Consider the following 6,589-nt stretch of genomic DNA (forward strand, 5'->3'; position numbering starts at 1 on the left):
TCGATCTGGCAGAGTCCAACAAGCTGTCGTTTGGTTTCATTTGTTGTCCATGCCGAATTTGCAAAAATGAGAAGGATTACTCATCAAGAAAGACTATTCACGCCCATATATACAGTTCGGGATTCATGCCTAACTATTTTGTTTTTGGACCAAGCATGGGGAAAAATGACTTATGATAGAAGATAATGATGAAGAAGAAGATGGTAACTACATTCTTGACTGGACTCAAGGAGGTGCCTTTGTAGATGCTCCAATGGGCGAGGCTAAAGAAGAGATGGTTGTAGAAGAAGGTCCTACCGATGGTTTAGGTCAGGTGTTGTGAGATGCAAAGGAAGACTGCGAGAATGTGAAGGAGTCAAAGAAGTTTGAGCGTATGTTAGATGATCATAAGAAATTGTTGCACCCAGATTGCAAACAGGGGCACAAAAAGTTAGGTACCACACTGGAAATGCTGCAATGGAAAATAAAAAATGGAGTTCCTAACAAGAGTTTTGATGAGTTAATGAAAGTCATAAAGAACATGCTTCCCGAGGGAACGAATTGCCTTGCTTAACGTATGAAGCAAAAAAGGTTGTGTTGGTGCTAGAAATCGACTGATCAAATCCCCAGCGTCAGACACACGACCCGGGAGAATCTGCTTAGCTCCTGTTCGGGTGATCGCCCTGGTGCGGTTTGCGCGGCGTGCCAGCCAATCTGACCTATTGATTGGCAAGGAGAGAAACGTGTCAAATCCCAGAGGTAGCGATCGGCTAAAGTTCCGATCTCGAGAAAGCTTATCAGCGAATCAGCCGATTTGCTATAATGAGGAAATCGGTTACAATGCGACCGATTACCAGGCGACGTTGATAAAGAAAACCACCGGAGTAATCTAAACAACGCTACAGTAACAACACTAGGAACAGATCTAATCGGCTATGCATGAAATAAATAGATCAAATGATGAAACACAAGAAAAGCCGAAATTGTCGATTCCTAGCTGGATAACTAGTGATAAAACCAGAACAACAGGTAAAACCTAAAATTCTAGTAAATATCGATAACTGATGAATAAATCTAAACGAAACAACAGCGATGCGCCCGAAGTTAAAGCTTAGAAATTATTCGATAAGCGGAACTTACAAGATCGGTTGGAGGTCAAGTTGATGCAGCCCCGCCAACCCGTACGAACTCGTGAAAAAGAGAAAAGTATTGGCGAAGTCGCCGACTTGAAAGTAAGTATGAGGAAATAGTAGTTTGTTGTATTGAGTTGATGATGATTACAGATCTACAAGGGTGGCTATTTATAGCCCGTTACAAACGACTTCTTATCCGATTAGAACTCTATCCCTAAATTTAAACAGAAAACGAATATTTACAAGTACGATTCGTACTAGGTCGATTATCATGCTCTTCATGGGCTGATTCCCTCTTCGTCTTCACAATCCTCTTTAGGCCCACACTGGCCCAATTATTCCAGCTTCCTAATCGGCCGATTTCTATTCACCTCATCGGCAAGGGACAACCGATTAGGACCCACGTGTCGAGGGCTCAGACTATTCCGACCCTGGGATCTAAGGTCGGACGAGGCGGAGATCCTCCCTTGGAGGGTTGGGCGCATCCGATCCCAGTCCTCAGGGGTCGGGCGAGGCGGAACTCCAAAGGTCAATCGGCCGATCCATAACTGTAGCACCAATCGGCCGATTTCCAACCGCCATCCCTGTGTCTCACCGTTTATTCTGATTTCTTCTTCCCCTGACGCCGATCACACACGTGTCAAAATCTAGCCTCAACACATGCCCCCCAGTTTCGGAGTAAAACATAGTCTTTACTTCGAAATTCCTTTCAAATTCCCTTCCGAAACGAGCGCATTGAAAATATCCTTCCGTTTCGCGGTCTCCAGCCTGATGATTGCAATTTTTTCAAAACGGGCGCCCACGACAACCACTCCTCCCGAAACAATCGAAACGCCGGCACGGTAAAAATTACACTTTTACCCCTTCTCAGACCACCTTTAAATATCAGTACGCCCCGTACTCCCCGTACGACCTCACGTCTTCCTCCTTTAACGCACCGGTCTTCTTCTTCCTCAGGCGCTTTCCTTAGTTCTCCAGTTTTCTCCGGTGCCTCCTTCCTTCCATTCCTCCCCACTTCTCCAATGGCGGCAACCTCCACCACTTCACCAGCGCCCGAAACTCCGGAGATGGCGCCTTCGGTGGAGGTTCCAGCAGCAACAGCGGTGGCTCCATCGACGGGAGAAGGAACTCTGTCAGTGAAAGTTGGGGCTTCAACCGAAATCCCATTGGCGGCTTCATCATCTGCAGCTGCACCGACGATCCCGCCGATTACGAGGAGCTTCATCCCGGAGGTCATTACCGAAACTTTCCCTATCAGTAATGCATTTACTTTAGATCTATTTCTTACTCCCGCACCAACTTTTTCCTTTTTTAGGTGGTTAGGCATCACATTACCATACGCCTCACAGAAACTCCCAGCCTTATCTGCCTTGGTCCCATAGGAAACCCAGATCCAACCGACTTAATCAATTTGGAAACCCATAGGATCCCTTTCAAGCAATCAACTATGGACCTAGATCATTGGTCGGGTACCTTTAGGTCATGGCCGAATGAAACTCCCGGCTGGAGGGAATGGTACTAGCGGATAGCCGCCTCTAAGAAGGTCCAATGGGACGAGCTCAAAATCGGCCAGTGCATCGATCTATCCTTGTCCCAAATGGAACGGAACGAGCCATTAGTGATGGCAGCTTCTTACTTCTGGTCCGATGCTCTCAATGCATTCCTTTTTGGACACGGACCCATGACCCCCACTCTGGCTGATGTAGTCTTGCTGACCGGCCTGGACATTTCCTCCCCGGACACCCCTTTTCGCCTTTTAGCCACGACATCTCATCGGCTGGACACAAGGGGAATCGGCGGATGGAAGGGGTTCATCAGATGCAACAGAAGGGCCGGATCAGTCGAGAACAGAGAGCACACGGCCTTCTTGATGATGTGGTTAGAGAAACATTTCTTCTGTGGGAGAGAAGCTGGTCCATCCACCAACACTCAAGCTCTGGCCGAGGCATTATCGATAGGGACCTCCGTTCCCCTTGGAAAGCACCTACTGGGAGCAGCCTACCACATGCTTCACCAAATCGGTGTCAAATTATCCCAAGGGGAGCCGATTGGAAACCCAGGTGGACCCTGGTTGTTTATTAACTTATGTCTTAACCTGTACATGAGCAAGATTTCTCAGCAACGAGTGGAGCACATGACATTCCCCAACATTGAATTGGCAGAGAATCCCACTGTCCGACGCCGATGTACATCCTTCGGTGAAGCGGCATCAGCCTTCTCCGGTTGCTCGTACTCTGCTACCAAAGTGGCCGAATACTTCCGGTGTTTCTACAACGGCTTTAGTGAAGACGCAACCGTCTGGTTCCCTTATCAGAGAGATGACCCAATCTTTGAGCTCCCTTCTTGCTTTGACTCGACTACTGGCTGATTCGACGAAGATCTCACAGACGAATTAATTAAACCAGGAATGTTACCAGCCAACTTCTTTCTCGGGGAAAGATGCTCCTACGTATGAGTTCTACAACCCCTCCGTTGCGGCACGGCAGTTCGGCATGGGTCAATTGCCGATTCAGGCGTACTTTGCCGGCCGAGCAAAGTTCAGAGATGAACTCACCAAGGGCCTCGACTACAATCGGCTGCGAGACCGGATCCCAGACTCCAGCACCATAGACTTGAATGAGTGGATAGTAGCCCCCTTTACCGTTCAACCATTCAAGCTATGGTGGGCCAAATGGAAACAGTATCTGTTCTGCACTTCTGCATCAATATACTGCAACCTCCTGGATCCAGCCAACATCGATCCGAATGCCGAGGTATTTTTCCCCGGCCGATTTTCATTCCTTATTAATGTTGTTAAACATATATACTAACTCTTGCTGTTGTCTCAGTCCGAAAACCGCGTTCCCCCAAAACGCAGCCGGAGTGGCCGGCCGATAGAAGACCGTTATCCATATACCACCTTCCCCCTTATCGGCTACCATGCCCCTTTCGTGGACGTTATTGTCGGTCGAGCAAAGCAGGCGCAGAAGAAGGTTATCAAGAAAACCAGTCGCCGAGTACGCACTCGTATAGAATCGGCCGATCCTCCCACGATTACATCGGCAGAAACTTCGGCCGCGCCACCCCTTCCGACTGCTGAGGAAGTAGACATTCAAGTTGCCATAGAAGCCGGAGCAGCCGCTGCATCATTACTAGTGGAAGCCATGCAGGTAAACTTGTTGTCTGATCTTCCCAATCGCCATCTTTATACTAACTTCTTTTATATCAGACTGCTTAGATTACCCTTGTGGGTCCCCAGCAACCGGCAGTAGCCCAAGTGATCGACAAAACGCCAGTGCTTCCTCCTGTCGAGGTATACCATCCTTCAACCCGTTCTTCTAGTACTTGGATGATGTTCTTAACAAATTTGGCACAGGTCACTGGCACGCTAAGCGTCTTGCCTAACCAACCGTCGGTCATTCCTCAAGAAGCTGGCCCGAGCAGAGCGCCGATCGTTGTTGAGTCCTCTTCTTCAGACGAGCCAATGGCTCCAGTCCCAGAGTTGAGGGTAACAGTCCCTTAAACACAGCTTGAAGAAATCCGTTTTAAGGAGGTAAAAGATTTCCCACCCTTAATCGGCCGATTCGCTGTCACCATCGGCTGATTTGTTTTCTTTTTGATTTACTATTTTCTAGGAACAGGACACCCCCAACAACAGTCTTTTTTCGTTCGCGGTCACACTCTCCGATGACGAGGAAGTCGCCTCCCGTCAGGTCACTTTGAGCTCCGTTCCTGATGACATTCGTGCCAAACTTGCAAGCATATGGTCTCTTCTTCAAGAGGACATCGGCCGATTAGTAGAAGATGCCTCGCCGATTCGGCAGCTTTTTGGTGACGTCAGCGGGCGAGTACCAGAAGAAGCAGAAGAAGCCTTGGCGCCGGCTGCGTATATCGAGTCAATGAGGATTCCGGTCTTCAGGGCCCTGCGTCACATGGCCGATCACGCCAAGTTGACCAAGACTCGTGAAGAAGAAGACACGTACAAGCGTCAAGCTCAAGAGGTGCATCAACGGATCCACTTTCTGGAAGACTCTCGCCCGGGAATCGTCGGCACGATAGATCGCCTCAAACGCCGAAGAGCAGAGCTTGCCAAGGAGATGGAGCAGGTGACCAAAGCAATAACCGCCGAAGAGAAGAGGCTTTAGGAACTTCCTTCCGTCATCGTCGATCTGAAATGGGAGAGGCAGCACCTGGCTCACGAAGCTCTCAAACTCCACCGCCACATGTCAGAAGTCCCTGGATCGGCGGAGGATGACCAACGGGTCCTGGATTCGGCCGATCAGATTCGGCGTCGAGCGATTGCGGCTATCAACGCCCTTCTGGGCGACCTGTAAAAGCACTAGTAGTCTTGTACGAACATTAATACCTCCTTTGACCATCCTTCGTGGTGCCCCCTTATTTATTACCCTTTTTACTTCTGATGGGACGCGTCTTACCAAACATCCACGCCTTCTCTTCTTATAAACACCGGCCTAGGTCCCCGTTTTGAGAGTACCCGTCTAGCTCGGCTTCATCTTCCCTAACTTGTTTTCGTCGGCGCGCTTTTCAGTCATGTCTTCTTCATCCTCTTCCTATTCCTCTGTTAATCAGGTAAAAGATCTGCCTTCATTCTCTTTCTCAGTTTAATTCCTCTGAAGAGAATCACATCTTCGGCGGCCATATGTATATTGTTGCTTTTCCCAGCCGCGGCGCCTTAGTCCTGAGCTCGAACGAGCCATCGGACTCGTGTACTCCGACGAACCGTTGTCACAAGAAGACAAGGATTTAATCAGGGCCCATCGTGACGAACTCAAAGAGCACGTCCCTACTGACATCCGACGGATCTGGGATTTCCTTGACGGCAACGACCACCGGCGACCTCAAGCCGACAGAAGTCACGTGCTTCCTTGTCAAATCATCCTTGAAGACGCAACAGCAGGAACATCACGTCCGGCAATGGACCGGAGTCATCCTCTCCCCCGTCAAGTTGAAGCGGAGGCCGCAATGAAAGAGATAGAAGAATGGCACATCCGCCTTCTGATAGAACTAGGTCGGGTTGAGAGAGAGAGCTTAAAAAGAGGCGTGGCTAATTATTTTTTTATTCTAAGGGTGACTTGTACCGTGTCGGCCGTGTAACCCATCGTCCGTACCGAATAAAATATATCGGCCGATTTGGACGATTATGTTTTTTCTCCCGACGATTCCTTTTGTATCGGCTGTGTTCTTGTTCATCGTGGTTGATCCTTATGCTCCAACCCATATACTAGGGTAGTACCTTTTCAAGTATCTTCCGTTCAGAGCCCTAGTAAACTCTTCTCCTTCGATCGTTTCCAGAATATAAGCGTTTCCTGGAGCACATCGGCCGATTTTATATGGCCCTTCCCACGTAGGGGACCATTTACCGAATTTAGGATCTTTCGACCCGATCGGCAACACTAACTTCCATACCAGGTCTCCCGGAGAGAATTGTTTGACTTTGACCTTCTTATCATACCATCTAGCCACTTTCTTCTTGTTTT

This window comes from Setaria viridis, chromosome 9, assembly GCF_005286985.2.
Source record: "Setaria viridis chromosome 9, Setaria_viridis_v4.0, whole genome shotgun sequence".
In the NCBI taxonomy this organism is placed as follows: Eukaryota; Viridiplantae; Streptophyta; class Magnoliopsida; order Poales; family Poaceae; genus Setaria; species Setaria viridis.